We start from the raw sequence: 19,343 nt of genomic DNA, 5'->3' as shown, positions 1-19,343 counted from the left end.
TCACGTCCCCTAACCGTGCGTTGGAGACTGAGCATCTGATTGAGCCACCTGTACTGAAGCAGGGACTGATTGAGACACCTGTGCTGAAGCAGGGATATCCTAAAAACCTAACCTGTTGGGGGGCGGGGGGGGCTTGAGTTTTGAGCCGAGCACCTCTGCCTTAGGCCGTGATCAAAGAGTGATGGTAATACCGTTACATTGTTACTTACAAACCTACACTTTCCCTCCATATCCTTACAAACGCTGCTCATTGATATTATTTCTCTCCGTTCGGCTCACGGAGGCATCTATATATATGTATATATATATATATATATATATACATAATGTCATTTCTCGGGGGGCAGTGAATATGTACAGTATGCAGCCCGTGCCAGGGAGGGGGAGGCGTCTATTGCCCATGGGTAGGGTCGCTACCAAATACATCCTAACAGCGGTGTCTTGGTTCTCCTGGAGTTTAATTTTTGTTAATTACATGCAGAATTATTCTTTTTTTAAACCACACTTATTGCGTGTAACGCGGGGGGGCGGGGGGGATCTAAAAAGCAATAACGCTTTCCTTTAAATATAGGATAAAGTGTCTGTCGTTTAAATTTAGCATAGGTTGAACTTGATGGACGTATGTCTTTTTTCAACATCATCTACGATGTAACTATGTAACTCACTATGTAACTCACTATGTAACTATGTAACTCACTATGTAACTATGTAACTCACTATGTAACTATGTAACTCACTATGTAACTCACTATGTAACTATGTAACTCTTATACTGAGTTTTGCTTAGCCAGTTGATAATACTATTAAAGTGAGCCGTTCCCATGTGGTTGGGTTTTTGGCTCCTCAGTCCTAGCTTGTGAAGACTTCGCACAGATAGTGCCAAGCTGGCCATCTCTCTTCTCATCACCCACTATGGACTGGCCATGTTATATCAGCATGTCAGCGTTATGCCGCAGGGAGAGGAGAAACCAGAGAATCCCCATATACATGTCTTCGTTGCATTATTTGAGAACCTACATCCATCAGCAAACCCTGCAAAGTGATGGCGTCCGGATTGCTCCAGTATCAATGAGGTTGGATTGTGGTAAGCGCTCGGCCTTCATGGTGCACATTGTATAACACGTAAGGCCAGATTTACTACGCGGTTAAAGCCTGCATGGGCCATACGGTCCTTGTGGGTAAACACGGCTGGGTAAATATGACCAGGGATGTCTGACATTTGCCCCCACCTCTCCCTCTTTCTCCCCCTTCAACTCTTAGAAAACAACAAGAGGGTTCGGGAGTGATCACAGAACCACACTAATTGAGTAAAGTGACCAAGTGTATGATTGTGGTAATTAAAGATGTGGGTGCAAACTGTGAACTGAAAAGTGAATCAGACAAAAAGGGGGGGAGGGGGAACACAAAATGGATGTGCCCCCTAAAAGAATTCACTAAACTGCACTCCTACATAGTATAAAACTCAACTCTTAACTGAAAATCAACATTTCAGTCCCTTCTCCCAAAATACGCGTCTCTACTGTGCTCCAATATCCCTAATGTTATCCACTCAAACAGATGGTGTATTTATTCCATTATATCACATCGCCGAGCTGCATGGTAGACTATCCTTCCTAGGTGTCTAATCAACTCGGGATGCTCCCTCCATTGGAATGGGTCTGAAATTCCCAAGCAAGGGGAAGACGGTTCACAGCCTATTAAACAGGGGCTTTAATATTCACTTTTGGGTCTGGTGGTATTATTGATAAATTATATCTGTATTTCATGCATATGGGCTCCATGAAACAATGGTTCTTCAGGCAAAAGGTGACACGGTGTGCTCATTTGCATGTCATTTCCCAGAATCCCTTGCTGCAGTGGAAACACTGCATGCTGGGTGATAATGGTGAAAGGCAGGGTTGCAGACCTGCCTAAGACATGTGAATGTGCTCACAAGTGATCTTTTTATTTGCTATATGCAATACGGTGGAGGTTTCTTGTTGCCCTTTTCACCCACCATAACTTAAAACGTGATGATGATATGTATGTGTATGTGTATGTGTATGTGTATGTGTATGTGTATGTGTATGTGTATGTGTATGTGTATGTGTATGTGTATGTGTATGTGTATGTGTATGTGTATGTGTATGTGTATGTGTATGTGTATGTGTATGTGTATGTGTACAGTATGTGTATGTGTATGTGTATGTATCTGTGTCTGTATATGTATATGTATCTGTATATATATATATATACAGTGTTCGACAATCCTATACATTTACACGCCCAGAGCGGGTGGATTTAACCCCCGGGCGAGTAAATATTGGCCCAAGCAGAACACGTGCTTGTTTTTTAAACTTCCCTGCTCGCGCTGAATTTTCCCTGCTCGCGCTGAAAAAAAAAAAAAACTCCCCCTACCTGACAGCTGATTGGCGCGCGCTCCCAGGCTCTATATGAGCCCGCCCCCAACGAGCGGCCATTCTTTCTGGCCGGAGATCTGTTGGAGAGTAAGTACTCTCCAATCCTCCATCTTGCGGCCCCTCTGCTCCTTCCCTGCAAGCCCCCTTACTCCCCGCTTCCCGCGCGGGGCAGGAGATGGTAGTGGGGGTGTTCCCCCATTCTCTCCCTGTCCCGGCTTACCCCGGCTTCCCGCCGATCCCCGCGCGGGGCAGGAGATGGTCACGCGGCCTTTCCTCTTCTTCCACCTGTCGTGTGTGTGTGTGTATGTGTATGCGTGTGTATGCGTGTGTGCAAGCGGCCAGTTTGGTGTGTACAGAGTTGCAATCCGTCCGACTTGCGTTGGGGACGTGCACCGGCTCCCAGGTGGTGGAACTGGATTAGCTGATCAGCCAAGGATTACAATCCGGCCAATTTGGGTGAGCGCCAGTTTAGAAACCAATCCAACCAGCCAATCCATAACCAGCTAATCCAGTTAAGCTTCGGTTTACCCATTGCCAATCACCGCGGTGGACCGGCCTGCAACCCCAAGCAGAGCCAGGAATGAAGCTGCAAACATAGACCGAGGAGGGAACGCCGTCCCAGATCAAGTGCGTGCTCATCTCAGGTAGAGCAGCCCTATCCCTGGGTGTGACCCATTTTCTTCTATATGTCCGGCAGTGTTGAGGCCTACACGTGTCTCTACTTAGGAATGGGCCTCACTCATTGGGGGGGTTGGGGTGTCATTCATTTGGAGGATGGGGAGAGTGTTTCCATATCCAGTAACGGGATTAGCTGCCTTGTTCTGCATATAATAGCAGTGTCATATCATATACTGCAGTGATGATCCCATTGTTTGAAGTTTTAGAATCAACTCGTCGTGTGTGTGTGTGTGTGTGTGTGTGTGTGTGTGTGTGTGTGTGTGTGTGTGTGTGTGTGTGTGTGTGTGTGGGTGTGCATGGGTGGGTGTATGGGGGTGTGTGTGCATGAGTGTGTATGCATGGGAGAGTGTGTTTGGTTGATAGTAACAATTTTTTATGCTGTCTACAGTTATTCCTAATGTATTTGTCCCATTCTACACCCAGTCAGTCACCCGCCCAGTCAGTCAGTCACCCGCCCAGTCAGTCAGTCACCCGCCCAGTCAGTCAGTCACCCGCCCAGTCAGTAAGTCACCCGCCCAGTCAGTAAGTCACCCGCCCAGTCAGTCAGTCACCCGCCCAGTCAGTCAGTCACCCGCCCAGTCAGTCAGTCACCCGCCCAGTCAGTCAGTCAGTCACCCGCCCAGTCAGTCACCCACCCAGTCAGTCACCCACCCACCCAGTCAGTCACCCACCCACCCAGTCAGTCACCCACCCACCCAGTCACCCACCCACCCAGTCACCCACCCAGTCAGTCACCCACCCAGTCAGTCACCCACCCAGTCAGTCACCCACCCACCCAGTCAGTCACCCATCCAGTCAGTCACCCACCCAGTAATTCAGTCAGTCAGTCACCCAGTCAGTCAGTCACCCACCCACCCTGTCAGTCACCCACCCAGTCAGTCATGCACCTAGTCTGTCAGTCACCCACCCAGTCAGTCAGTCACCCACCCAGTCAGTGAGTCACCCACCCACCCACCCACCCACCCAGTCAGTCACACACCCAGTCAGTCAGTCACCCACCCAGTCAGTCACCCACCCACCCAGTCAGTCACCCACCCAGTCAGTCACCCACCCAGTCAGTCACCCACCCAGTCAGTCACCCACCCTCTCTCTCTGTGTATCACCCACCCTCTGTGTGTGTTTCACCCACCCTCTCTCCCCTCTGCGTCTCTCCCACACTCTCTCTCTCTCCCCCACACACTCTCTCTCTCTCCCCCCACACTCTCTCTCTCTCTCCCACACTCTCTCTCTCCCACACTCTCTCTCTCTCCCACACTCTCTCTCTCTCCCACACCCTCTCTCTCCCACACTCTCTCTCTCTCCCACACTCTCTCTCTCCCACACTCTCTCTCTCTCACACTCTCTCTCTCTCACACTCTCTCTCTCTCTCCCACACTCTCTCTCTCCCACACTCTCTCTCTCTTACACTCTCTCTCTCTTACACTCTCGATCTGGATATCTTATTTACCCTATATATCTTAACAGCCCTATACTACACCGAAATAACCTATACAGCTTTCTTCCAGATCTGACTCAAGCTTCACACGGAAGACATCGGAATCCCCCCTAACCCAGAAGACAGTTAAGGAACACATTCCCTCCAATGTATAACATCGCGGGAATGAGGGTACCTGGACATTGAGGGACTGCGGATCAGGTAAGATCCCAGGCGGGATTGCTGCTTTAGATATTGTGAAGCGGGGACGTCCAGAAACTGGTTAAGGGGTTCAGGAAACTAGTCATTCACACCTGGCTTTTATTTCTAGATCCGACATTTACACACACACACGTAACAAGGACTAATTGTAGTATAATGTAATACAATAAATACATTTATGTCAAAAATGAATGTTCTGACTAGGAATTTATTAAATGTATTTTATTAATATATTTTATTTTAAAGCAGTGTTGGAGGCGGGGCTAGGGTTGGGGGCAGGACTAGGGGCGGGGTTGGGGGCGGGACTAGGTGGCGAGTAGATTTTTTGGTTGGGCGAGTAGATTTTTGGGTGATTTGTCGAACACTGTATATATATATATATATATATATATGTCATGCAGCTGGGATGAGAATTCTATATTTGCCTAAACACTCCTCCTTTTGCTAATCTGAATACAATTAAGACGTCCCCAGCACAGAGGCACACACGTCTATCTAAAAATATAAGAATACTCTACTTATATAGTATATAATAATAAAATAATATATACTATAAGAATATGTTTGCCAACAATAGAGGAGATTACAAGAACGTTAGTATATTAGCCATTAGTTCAATCACTTCCACAGGTTCCAATTACCTATAAATTCCGATATGCACATAAGATACAATGTAACTCCATCTGCATTAGCAGTCAAGCTAGCCATTAAGGACAATAATACATTGTGTACATGCCAACCTAATCAATCAAGGTAAGTCAATAGTCAAGCAGGTTTATTTAGGATTTTAAACGTTTCGCAGGGTTTATGGTGTCTTGTGAATTCAAACCGCTTATGTAACGCAATGCGTCAGCTTTTTTTGGAAACATCTCAAAGTCCTAATGTTCAAAGTCCCGAGCAACTAGAGATCTCCGAGCCTGGGAATAATGACCCTTTCTTAATCTGCTACAGCTGGGGCGGCCAACGCCAGTCCTCAAGGGCCACCAACCGGTCAGGGTTTAAGGATAACCCCGCTTCAGCACAGATGGCTGTGCCCCCTATGCTGAAGCAGGGCTATTCTAAAAACCGGCCCTGTTGGCGCCCCTTGAGGACAGGGCTGGCCACTCCCGTGCTAGTGCTATTAAAATAAGCCGGTATGGAAATTGTACTTCTTTTAGACGTCAAACTTGAGTCTTGGGACTCTCAGAGGCAGTAAACCCCCAAACCTTATCCTGTGATGTCACCCTGTGCCGCCGCCGAGCAGAATCTTGGTAATACCGGGGAGACAGAGCAGAGGAGGCTTGGAAGCGTGGTGCAGGCACGGCCGTGAGCGGTTCGCCCTCATTGGCTGAACCGCTCACGTGACACGGCCGTCGCCAGAGAAAGACACACCTGGATGTCTCCTCCCCAGCCGTCCGCTTTGCAGAACGGCACGCCGCGACCGTCACCATCGCTACGAGCACTTTAACTGCATTTATGCTACTTGTTTTGGCGCCGCGCGCGTTTTTCCGGTATAAACACGTCCTTCCGTTTGATGTGTCCTTGTGGTGCGACAGCTGTCCTGGTGGTAATTAAGGAGAGGGGACCGGAGAGTTACACCTTGTGCACAGCAGAATGAATTCTTCATGCACTCTGGCACAGATTTACTAAGCAGCGCTATTTTACTTGAATGGCGTCTCCTAGCGCTGGAAGGTGTTTCCTAGCATAGCACCGCTTAGTAAATATCTTGGAACCCCAGCCAGTTGCGAGGTTTGGACTCCGTGCCGGGATTCCAGATCATGGCTTCCTGGCAGCCGGCCCTGGCAGGTGACCCCAGAGTACGAAGCGAGCGCACCTCGCCGGGCGAATAATTAAAGCGGAGTGACAGGACCCTTTCTACTTCCCCATGATAAGACGTTAATGACACACACTCTAAGAAGCCTGAGAAGAGCGCTGTAACTCGCATCGGTTTTGTGCCAGAACTCTCAAGAGAATCATTAATATTTCATGCGGTCTGCTTACTGTTATACTCTGCACCATCGCTGCAAATATGGCAACATATTGCCACGTTGTACAATTAAAGCAAGTACGACGCCCTCTCTCTCCCAGGTCAGCATTCCACAGCTGTCGGGCGGTTGGGTCTTGGTGTGTGTGTGTGTGTTATACAGCCTCTGCAAGCATGAGGGAGGGATGGGAACCGCACAATGCACACAACAGCTGTACTGCCTCACACAGGGGACACTTGCTCTGTTTTAATTGCGTCTTTCTTCTCCGATGTCAGTGCTGGGTACGGGATGGGATGACATTGTTTTCTGCCAGCTTTTCCTGCCTGTGCAGTGTCACTCTTATTATAAAGCGGTACCCTCATACACCTCAGCGAAATGAAACCCGCATTTGTTGGGATTCACAAACAAAAGAACTGGATTTCCCCTTCCTCGGTGACCTGGAATGAATCATTCACCTGCATTAAAGCACAGGGGTGTCCAACTCCAGTCCTCAGGGGTCACCAACGGGTAGGGTTGCCAGGTGGCGTCTCCAAAAATACTGGACACAATGGCGAAAGGTGCGACGTGCTCGAGACACTCACACACACACACCCCTCTCTCTGCTCCATGCTGTTCCCTCCTCTCCTTGGCCCCACCCTCAGGCTTCTGACACCTCCAACTGATTGGCAGCATTACCCAGCAGCAGCCAATCAGGATGGAGGAAGCTGCCCAGACCCCTAGCAACAGCCCTGCTCTCTCCCTGCTCGGGGAAATCCCGCGGCCCCCCAAGCCGGTCAGGTCACTATGTCCGGAGAGGTAATACCGGTCACACACATGTCCAGTATTACCTCTAATTTTTTACTGAACAGAGTGTCCAAATACAGGACAGTCCAGTTCAATACTGGACACCTGGCAACCCTACCAACAGGTCAGTATATCTCTGCTTCAGCATAGGTGCCTCAGTCATTCTGATTGAGCCACCCGTGCTGAAGCAGGGATATCCTTAAAACCTGACCTGTTGGTGGCCCATGAGGACTGGAGTTCGCCACCTTTGTCGTAATACCTTAAATTCTGGAAACATACACATCATACACATACATGGATATCTTCATGGATATATACATGCTCTCTGCGGATAGTGCATACACTTACCTGTCAGTGCGGTCTGCGTGCGGCTATTTCACATGACCGCTATTGGAGAAACAAACACTTCCTGGTTCCCGCAGCGGCTGCACAAATGAGTACACGTAACTGTGGCTAGTTACGCATATACTTTGTATCCTGGTATTGACACTACTGTACCTCCTACCACAAGTCAGTGGGGAGTCTGTTTATTTGTATGTTGCAGTATCAACGGTGAGTTGTCACCTTCCCGGTCGGTCCTTACGTTAGGAGCTACCACTACAGACTTTATCCCACAGTTAGACCCACAACATATTATATCTAGCATCCAGCTTACTATTGAGGTATAGATTACAGATACAGCCCGTGTACGTGTGTCCTGATCAGTCACTCTATGGGCTAGTACTAACGCACTGAGTCATAGTGAACTAGGGACTTGAGACCCCCAAACTTCACTTTTTAAACATCAGGTTATATGGTCAAGAGACTAAAAATTATATCTATTGAAGAATAACCCCCCACTCTTTTAACTTAAGTGCAGTACAGGTGAAGCACCAGCATTGGACTACAAGGGTCAGTATTGTCTACCCATGGAGGTAGTTTTGGGGTGATTAATATGCTATTTTGAAAAGCTCTATTAACAGAGTGCCTAATATAGCATTATATTGCCTTATGGCCTATTACTGAGCCAGGCCAATATACCATATAGAACAGCTCTATCATTAGAGTGCCTTACATAGCATTACATTGCTCGATGGCCAATTATTAAGCCAGGCAAATATGTCTGTCTTTATCTTGGCTTAGCACTGATTTATTTGCTGTTGCACTGACCTTAACCACCGCTACACACGCCGTGATCTTCATACATACCCCTTTTTATTTTAATTATAATACTAATAAAGATTATTTCTTAATTGGATAACTTTACACTAGGATATCTGAGTGGTCCCTTGATACCAGGTCCTCCTGCACATTTAAAGCTCCCGCGTCACACGGGCCAATAGGAAGATGCACTGGATGATGTCACAGCCTCCTATTGGCCCGCAGGGTGCGGGAGCTTTGAAACGCCGCCATTATGGGATACCTGGTAGCCAAGCAGAGCAGCTACCAGCACCCCCAGAAGCAGGGGGTCACCGGAGCTAAAATGAATGGGGTTCAGCTCAGGAGACCCCCTGCTTCAATCCTATGTATAAAAAAAGAAAATGTCCAGCTTGGATAGCCTCTTTAATAACAGCGTTGTGTGACTGGGTCCTACAGTTCTTACAGGGTAAGAGGCGGTTTGGTGACCTTCTGCCCTGTCACGGGTGGGGACAGCAGCCACTGTAAGATCAGTGTAGTAAGGCGGTGACAGAAAGCAGATCTCTCCCAGGCCGATTATGCTTCTTACGTTCATTCCAAGGAAGGATAATACAAAAGGCGTGTACGGCAGCCAATCAGCACCAAGCCAGAATTCTCTATCCTGACCCCAAGAAAGGACACCTAGCAAAGCCCGTGGGACACATTAGATACAGTAAGCAGCCTTTGTGGCTGTGTGGCTTATAAATCAGGGTTAGAAGGTAGAACTCTCAGTACAGGCATACCCCGCATTAACGTACGCATATATACAGGCATACCCCGCATTAACGTACGCAATGGGAGCGGAGCATGTATGTAACTATGTAACACAGGCATACCCCGCATTAACGTACGCAATGGGAGCGGAGCATGTATGTAACTATGTAACACAGGCATACCCCGCATTAACGTACGCAATGGGAGCGGAGCATGTATGTAACTATGTAACACAGGCATACCCCGCATTAACATACGCATATATACAGGCATACCCCGCATTAACATACGCAATGGGAGCGGAGCATGTATGTAACTATGTAACTCAGGCATACCCCGCATTAACATGCGCAATGGGACCGGAGCATGTATGTAACTATGTAACACAGGCATACCCCGCATTAACGTACGCAATGGGACCGGAGCATGTATGTAACTATGTAACACAGGCATACCCCGCATTAACGTACGCAATGTATGTAAAGCGAAAATGTACTTAATTGTATTGTATTGTATGTCTTTATTTATATAGCGCCATAAATGTACATAGTGCTTCACAGTAGTAATACATATCATGTAACTAACAAATAATATAAATCAGGTCATGGGAATAAGTGCTTCAGACATAAAAGTAACATTAAGGAAGAGGAGTCCCTGCTCCAAGGAGCTTACAATCTAATTGGTAGGTAGGGAGAACGTACAGAGAGAGTAGGAGGGAATTCTAGAAGTGAAACACTACCTTTTTCCCACTTATTGATGCATGTACAGTACTGCAATCGTCCTATACGTGCATAACTGATGTAAATAACGCGTTTGTAACAGGCTCTATAGTCTCCCCGCTTGCGCACAGCTTCGGTACAGGTAGGGAGTCGGTATTGCTGTTCAGGACGTGCTGACAGGCGCATGCGCGAGCTGCTGTTTGCCTATTGGGCGATATGTCCTTACTCGCGAGTGTACTTAAAGTGAGTGTCCTTAAACCGGGGTATGCCTGTAATGAACCTTTACTCTTTATGCTAAAGAAATACATAGGCAGACATGCATACTACATATTGTATCTGCACTGCTTCCCCTTCAAGGGAACGTGCTTGAAGAGAAAGCACATCATATGAATATTCGGCGGCTGCTTTTACAATGGCTTCCCGCTGGATAAGGTTGTATGTTACATAAACTGCAGACTTCTGATTGGTCATCAAGTCCCAGTTAGCTGAGTGTACAGGAAACTTACCTTTGGCTGAGAGGTGCTTCCTGCTCACACATCAAGTATCCATACCGTACCTATAGAAAATGAACGGTATATTAGTATATAAATACAGCGGGTGATCGTAGAACCCCAACAACCCCCTCCTTGCAACAGATGAATTGCATGAAAAAGCAGTGGCACTGCGTTCGAATCTATGGCCGCATAATATGGGGAAATGGGTGCCCTCTCATACCCAACGTTAAAAAGGTTTATTGTACAAGATAACAGATTTTATTCTCATCAAATCATTTTCTTCTCTAAAGAAGGCAAGTGGCAGGTCTGGAACAATGAAAATGAGTGGTACTGAGCATTACACATCAACCAGTTCCAGTGTGAAGCAAAAATCCATCACAAGTTTCTTTAATAACATGGATCTACTAGTGTGACTGTGACACTATGACACTGTGACACTATGACACAGTCCCAGCTGCTTTTCTTGGGGGTTTTCAGAAGTTTTGGAAACATCGCAAGTCGCCTCAGCACAGTATGGCACTGCACGGTTTCAACATAGCTGCCAACTTTTAAACAATAACTTCTGGAGCATATCACGTCGACATGTGCCATAAAGATGTGACAAGCATCTGGACACAGAAAGTTGGACTTGAATTTTTATATACAGTACACCGCATCCCACAGGGTGCCTTCGGGACCCAGCCTAACAGGGCGTTTATTAGTCACTAAGGTCGTATGCCCCCGTACAGTAGGGTTTTCTGAGGTCCTCATGCTAATCCATCGCAGTATGTGCCCTCCATACACAAACACTCAGGCAGACACTGCTGGACGCCGCACGCACGCGGGTCTCATTACAAAGCTACGCCCAGTGAGCCCTGGTCTCCCAGGGGAGGAGGTGGTGTGAGAATCACACCTTCCTGGAGAATGTAGCAGTGAGGAAAGCAGAAGGAGACGCAAATACACAATGATGGATCTAGGGCTTGGAGTTTGTGTGTGACTTTTCACAAGGTCTGAAGACACAGCTTCTGTTTTACCAAGCTATCTGTTATATCCATCGGGAATAGTGCTGGATCATATGGACTGGAGTCTCAAACGCTGCCGGCACATTTTACACGTACTTAATACCTTTTGCACTTAGCCCATCCTATGCCGAAAAGGTTAAACTACCTACAGAATGTGCCAGGGAGCGGCTCAGTGAGTAACGACACAGACTCTACAAGCAACGATGGGACCAGGGGGAACCTGGTTCAATTCCCAGTGTCAGCTCCTATTGACCTTGGGCAAGTCACTTTATCTCTCTGTGCCTTAGGCTGCGTCCATGGTACCTCAGACCGCGCCGACGCGTCCGCACGATAAGCGAACAGACTGCCTTGAGGCAGTGTTTGCGTACATGCGGCGTGCCCGCGGAGGCAGGAGGGGGCGCGCGGTGTGCGAGAAATCAGTTAAAATAGATTTCTCACGCAACAGGGCGGTCACGTGAGCGGTTCGCCCTCAGCTCCGTGACGTCACTAGGAAATCCCCCACCGTCCGAGTACTATGGCGCGTCTCCGCACGGGCTGCAGCACCATGTCCGCAGCCTTAGACACCAAAAACATAGATTGTAAGCTCTGCAGGGCAAGGACTATGTCTGTAACAATCCTATGTGCTGGCTGCATACTGTGCACTATACTGGGAAGCGCTTTGAGTCACATTGCGATAAAAGTGCTATTTTAATATATAAAATCGAAAGGTTAGTGCTATCTGCGGTGAATCTGATTGGTCCTCAGCCTCTGGCCAATCAGATTGGTGGGTCTGACGTCATCCAACTGCCACTGTCTTCCCCCTCGGCCACACACACCCCTCCCCATCATACTCACTCACCTCCCTCCCTGGCGCTTCAACTCACCTCCCTCCCCGGCGCTCCAACTCACCTCCCTCCCCGGCGCTCCAACTCACCTCCCTCCCCGGCGCTCCAACTCACCTCCCTCCCTCCCCGGCGCTCCAACTCACCACCCTCCCCGGCGCTCCAACTCACCTCCCTCCCCGGCACTCCAACTCACCTCCCTCCCTCCCCGGCGCTCCAACTCACCTCCCTCCCTGTCTCCGGGCAACGCCGGGTATATCAGCTAGTATGAAATAAAGTTATTATTATTTGAGCACCACATGGTGTTGTTTTGATGCAGAACTCAATTTTGTATTTGATTTTTGTTTTTGAAATGTAATAAAGTTTCCAATGTGTGACGCAAAATAATTTTCCAGAGAAGTTTACACCACTGCGGACTTGCCAGATATATATATTTTTTATATATATATACAAATACGAGATAAAAGACGACAGAGAGACATTGAACGGATAAATCTCATTATAATCTGTGTGTCATATAATTCATCTCAAGCTCTATTTATTGAATGTCCCAGAACTGCAAACTGATATACACGGCGCAAAACGTCGAGCAGAGACCTGGATGCACCGGGAATGCAAAGAGACGCAGGGTTAAAATGACGCAATTTGCATGAAGTATGCTACCAAGTTGCCTTGATTCATAACATCTATTCTGCAGCCACAGGGTTATATGCAGGATATAAGTAAGGTCAGATAGCTGGACTCATCCCTCTTTGAAAGCACACCAAGTCCTTTAGTATATTCTTAACTTTATTGAGAATGTCACAGCAAAATAAAGGGTGCTTGTAGGTGTTACGAGTGGTGACAGAGTGCTTCTCTGTGTGAGGGTGCTTTTGTATCAAGGGAAGGTCAAACTAATTGCTTTTGCGAGGAAGTAGGGGAGAATAGTTGTACTCACTCAGCCTGCTTGGATGGAAAAGGAAGTGAGGGGTTCCTGGGAGACAGGAATAGTCTCAGGACCAAACTAACTTGTCAGCAAGGGCAGGGGGGGGGGGGTGGAATGACCCAATCTCAGCTAGGAGAATTGGTAGGTTGCCAGGGCAACCAGCTGCAGGCTGTGTGGAAAGGGGAATGGAACTAAAATGTGTCAGTTACACAGGCACGGTGTGTTTTCAGAGCAGAGAAGCAGGCAACTGAAATATAGAAAGCTGTGAGAGAGCTGCAAAGGGGGGAACAGAAATAAATAATCCTGTCCCAGGACAGCATCCACCCCCTGTATCCTGCTAGATTTGGGTCCAATCCAAGCTCTTTATTTATTTTATTTATCCGGGATTGAAGCAGAGGGTCTCCGTACCTGAACCCTATTCATTTCGGCTCCGGGGAACCCTCTCTCCCAGAGATACTTACCTCTGTAGAGGGCGACAGTAGCAGTTCTGCTACCCGGGTTCACATAATGGCGGCGTTTCAAAGCTCCTGTGTCCTACGGGCCAATAGGAAGCCACGACGCCATCATGTGCGGCTTCTTATTGGCTTGCGTGACGCGGGAGCTTTAAACTTTAGAGCCCAGAGTGCTCGGCTGAAGCGGCTACCGGCACCTACTACAGAAGCAAGTATCTCCGGAAGCAGGGGGTCCCCAAAGCTGAAATTAATAGGGTTCAGCTCCGAAGACCCCCTGCGTAAAAAAAAAATCTATTTAAAAAAAAAAAAAGGCACTCAGAAACAAATCTTCATATGTTATAAAGTCCAGAATCAGGAGATCCCTTCCAATGCAACTTTCATATTGAAAATATCCCATCCATATGAACGTGAAAGCGTGCTAAAGTGTAGCACCGTTTAGTGGATCTGGGCCTGAGTGTGATATGAGCACAACACAGGAATCGTTAAGCTTTTCCAGCAGTGGTGGATGAATATAGAGCAAATTAATGAAGCCGTGCTTGCTATATACCCTAATTAGCGGTGAGAAAACCTCACCGCATCCACAAACTTACATGCTTATTATGGATCCAAAACTAAAGCTGGCGTCCCCAAATAGCCATTATCTGCCTGCCAATTTCTATAATCCCATTATAATTATACCATTAATGAAAGGTGTGAGGAGCCCCGGCCCCAGTTCAGCCTATTCAGGAGATATTACCCTCACGGCTCTCTGCTGAGAATTAGGGTCACTGCCTTACGTGACCACGTCTCGCATTACCCAAACGTCAGAGAGGGTGAGACGTTGCCCTGCCATTGCAGCTCGGAACCTCTCTTACCCGTCACCGGCGCCAGATCCCTCTGTTTCCGTGCGTCGCTTTCCAGTCCCATCAGCCGTCCAATCAGTTCCCCTCTAGCAGGCATCCTACAGTCTGTGGACGGTTGGCCATGTAGGATTCTCATGGGAGCCGTGCTGAGGAGCTAAGTGTACCTCGGTTTGTATTTGTTTCCCAAAGCATCTTTATACACCACTGAACATCTCCTGCTTTTCTCTGCCTTCGGCACCTATTGTGATAAAGGAGAGCATATTGCTAGCAAATAAGAGACAGTGGAAATGAACAAGCAGGAAAAAAAAGTAGTACTGAGTATGACCCCATATTTACCAGTCTCTGATACTTCCGTCACTTAGATAAAAGGCAATCCAAGGGGGATAGCCTGTAGGCCAAATGGAATTCCATATGGGACTGTTGAAGGGTTATATGCAGACAAGGAAATCAGCAGTACCAAGGTAGATAAAAAGATGGAGGGGAAGGTATGGTTTGGTGGCGAGCAAACCAGCGGAGATCACAAGGAGGGTGGAAGGGAAGGACTTAGTGATGTAGCTGTTCTGTTGCTTAGCATTGTCTCACCATAGCATCAATGAAGGTCCCTTCAATTATTGGGACGTAGAGAACAGACACGAAGCCCTTGTTGGCATCGCTCATAATCACAGCTGTTGCCTTCCACCACCCAACCTATTACTGCCACTTTAGGCTGGGGCCATAGAGGGGGTAGCAGGGCTGAGGCTCGCCTGCTGAAATCTGCGCGATTTCATGCCCAGGGCGCGATCGGGAGGCGGGGGGAGACTGAGGGAGGCGGGGCAGTGACGTCGCTGGGCCAATCGCCGGCGACGCACCGACGTCAACGTCACGGCGCCGTGATGCTGACGCTGCTCCGTGCTGATTGGATGTTTTCAGCCGACAGCGCTCTGAAAAACAGTTTGGCTGTCGGCTGAAAAATCCAGCGCCTTAGCACGCCTGCGGACGCTCGCGTGAGCCCCCTCTAAAGACATCCTCATGGAGGATGCAGGGGCTCAGCGCGGAGCGTCCGCACGGCTCAGCACAGACGTGCCTTCTATGTACTCAGCCTTACTTAAGCAAGGGGCATCCTGCCTTTATTACCTGGGATGAGAGAGTATGTCTGTGCATTTGGGACACTTTTAGTTGTTTTCTCTAGCAGTGTAGAATAAAGGTCAAAAGACAAAAAGGCGCCAGTGCCACATCCGACTTACCATATTATATAGTTAAATACTTATCCGTATATCTTCTCATAAGCAATGGGTCATTTAGATCAATTCTTTGGCCAAAGTAATTTAAGCTTACACCCATGTCATGGTGTGGCCCATCCTTAGGACCTAAGGCTGCGGTCCCAGTACAGCCTGTGAGCACGGCGCGGCGTGCGCTGTGCGTGTAAGCACCGCCCCTCAAGGGGGCTGGGCCCAGTACGCGCCGTCACGCAGAAGGTGCAGCCGCGCCGTGCGGCAGGGTTTTTCCCAACTCAATAAAATTGAGTTTACTCCTAGCGATGGAGGCGTGGCCACGCCCCCACCGGCGGTTCACCCAATGAGGGCGAACCAGCCGCGTGACGTAATGGCCACGCCCCCGCAAATCCCCGACCACGCCCCCTCCCGTCGCAAGATTCTCCTCTCCTCACAGACCGCAGATCGCGGTTAGCGCTGTGACACGCGCCGCCCCCCCCCCCCGCCGGGACGCGCGTGTCACAGACATTACTGGGACCGCAGCCTTACACTGCAGAAAGCTCTCATAGCCTGTATAATGGAGCGAGGGCTGTCTTTAATAGACTGATCAGTTACAGATGCTAAGCAAGAGCTGCAATTAGAAGGGATGGAATGAGTGCGCTTGGAAACAGGGAGGAGGGGTCACTAACCTCCAAGATGCTTTAGCAACTGAAATTAACAAACGCCCACAGGCCCCTGGACATTCAGAGCCCAAATCCCCCATGTCATGCATATTGGCCAAACAATTGAACTTGTCCTGGAACAGGATTGTGTTTTCTCTGGCTTCAGGCTGCCAGCCTAGCTGTTGCAACAATGTTGCGACCCTTTGTGGGTTTCCTGGCTTCAGCCCGTTGCCTTGGCAACCCCCCTGCCTTTTTACCAGGATGGACTGCTCCCCCTCCCCTTGCCAGGTGGTATTGTCCCAGTTAACTTCCCATCAGCCCAGACCAGCATGCGCTCTCTTAGTACCAGCAGCCATCCTGAGCAGACATCTCTCCTATCCTGGTAAAGTGACTGATTTTTACCTATCCCTATATCTTGCATTTATCCCACTTCCCCCATAGCTCCCCTCCCTCTCTATTGCTCTCATGTCCCAGTGTTCCCTCAGTACTTTTTCCCCCTTTTTATTTGTATTTTGTTGCCCCAAATAACCACTTCAGCGAGTAAGAAGGTTCCCTTGCCTGGTATATGGGATTGAGTTATCCTGCCTGTCCCTACGCATCCATCAGGGTGTGCTTGGTCCAGAACAGAACTAAATGACCCTCGCTTATGACAAGACATCCAGATAAGTATTTAACGATAGAATATGTCGAGTTAGATGTAGCACTGGGCCTTTTTGTCTTTTGTTCTGTACATGAGGTCACAATCCCAGTAGTGCTCTTTTTGGCACAATATATATGATGTGGTGGATTTGGGTTCTGAGTTTACACGAGCTGTGTGCATTACAAAAAAAGTCACCTGCAGAACAGCGTAGCATATTTCCAGAACGTGGATTGCTTATGGTACATTTGAAACCCACAGAGGGAACGGACAGAATATCACTATTGTGTTAAAGCTGCCATGCCCGCATCTCTGGATTTTTTATTTATTTATATTCAGAACTGGCGAGTCCTCCGGTTTCTGAAACATTTATGTCTGCTGAAAAAATGAAGGTAAAATCAATGATGGCTGGTGTTGTCCAACAGGAAGCTGTAATGTCATGTTCTGATGACATGGCGGATTCCTATTGGCCAGTGGGAAAGGAGCTTGGTTGGCAGCCATATTGATTTCCCAAATGGGACTAGAAACATTGGCCCATAAGGCAATTATCTTGGGAACCGGAGGGCCAACGGAGCTAAAAAAAAGCACGGTTCTGTAACGAAAAATGTGCATACTGATAATTGCTGCTTTAAAGGTCATGTGACACGGCAGTAGAATAGAAGAGTTAGGCCGCGTTTATACAGTAGTGGCCACGTGCACGCGTGACGTCACGCACGCCTGCGCGAAACCTGCACTGAGGTCCGAGGTGACGCTGAGGCGTGGCTGTGACGTCACGTGAGCGGTTCGCCCTCATTGGCTGGACCGCGCACGTGACCCGGCCGTCGTTTGGCAAAGACAAAATTGTTTGTAGCTTCTTGAGAATCGCGCGCGCAGTCGCGCTTCATAGCTCGCGCGCTCAATGGGCGGCCTCATAGAGAAGAGGTCTTTTGTGCGCGCAGTCGCTGTCAATATAATCGCGGTCTAAGGCCTCGACCAGGGTGACGCTGAGCGGGCGCTCACGCTCGCTGAGATGAAACACATTGCTGCAATGTGTGTGGCCAGTGTTAGCGAGCGCCTCCACGGATCTTAACTGCTTGCCAAAGCAAGTACATTTGAATTTGCCGCTCGCTGGCGTGTCACGTGAGCAGTTCGACCCAATGAGGGCGAACCAGCTCCGTGACATCATGGCCGCGCCCCCCCCCCCAAAAGGCCCCCGCGCGCGTACCTAGCTGTCCACAAATCTCCCGGCCGAGCAGAGCTCGTGATGTCACCACGCACAAGCACCAGCTCGCTCCCTGCCTGGCCGCAGCCATTGGCTGGACACAAGCTTGACCAAGTCTATTTATCTAGAGCCATACATTAGATTGCAAGCTCTTTGGATACATTTTGCAAATGTTTTATTTATAGTTGTATAGAAGAAACACAGTTAACCCTTTCAAGTGCCCGACGGACCTGTGGTGCTTTAATGCAAAGTAATAGTCATGCAAGACCTTCCAGCAAGAGTTAAGCGCTAAAAAGATGCAAGAAGTCTTTCCACGGCTCCCCACGGGGTCAGCACCAGAGCAAATTATTTTAGAAGTCACAATCCTGTGACATTTCCTTGTTGCCCCTCTCTCCGCTCCTCCTGGGGGACAAACGAATTGGAAATTGATTTGGAACAGCGATGCAAAAAGTGTATACACAAAGCATTAGCCTCCTTTATTAAGGGACGATCGCTGGGGTCGGCCTCCAGAAACTGCTTTCTTGTGCCCAGCGGTGCATGACCAGGCTGAGAAGAGAGAGAATATATTTATGTGTAGAGAGAGAGAGAGAGAAGGTAGAACGGGTGCTGGGAAGTGTCAAATAGGCGTATCCAATCTAAGGACAGGTCAGCAGAACTACAAGTAGCCTTGTACCATGTAGTTGCCTATTCTGATACAACACAAGCCGGGAGGTCTTAGATCAGGGGAGGCCAACTCCAGTCCTCAAGGGTCACCAACAGGCCAGCTTTTCAGGATATCCCTGCTTCAGCACAGGTGGCTCAATCAGTGGCTGCTTCAGCACAGGTGGCTCAATCAGTGGCTCAGTCTTTCGACTGAGCCACTGATTGAGCCACCTGTGCCGAAGCAGAGATATGCTGAAAACCTGACCTGTTGGTGGCCCTTGCTGACTGGAGTCGGTCGCCCCCGTGTTAGTTTATGACATTGATCCATTTCTGTGCTTGCGCTCGGAGTTGTGCAACTGCTAAAATGACAACATTGTGGTGGGTTGGGACGTGCTACTAATGATGCAGCACGTGTCCAGCATCGGGAA

At 48.6% G+C, this 19,343-nt stretch overlaps 1 protein-coding gene across 2 annotated transcripts in view; it reads right to left on the bottom strand.

Annotated features, from left to right (window-relative positions):
• The window catches only part of DAG1 (dystroglycan 1), a 97,596-nt gene that overhangs the window by 59,572 nt on the left and 18,681 nt on the right, over positions 1–19,343 (bottom strand). Inside the window, exons 2-3 of one of the 2 annotated variants that reach the window (XM_075574064.1) lie at positions 14,596–14,821; positions 10,555–10,604 (exon numbers count right to left, since the gene is read on the bottom strand). The gene's annotated coding sequence lies outside the window, so the exon portion shown is untranslated. The remainder of the gene's footprint in view (positions 1–10,554; positions 10,605–14,595; positions 14,822–19,343) is intronic. The other variant, XM_075574065.1, reaches the window with a different exon arrangement.

Source organism: Ascaphus truei, chromosome 17 (genome assembly GCF_040206685.1).
Source record: "Ascaphus truei isolate aAscTru1 chromosome 17, aAscTru1.hap1, whole genome shotgun sequence".
Classification (NCBI taxonomy): domain Eukaryota; kingdom Metazoa; phylum Chordata; class Amphibia; order Anura; family Ascaphidae; genus Ascaphus; species Ascaphus truei.
Note: the sequence above shows the minus strand (reverse complement) of the source record. Positions and strands in the feature narration are given on the sequence as shown.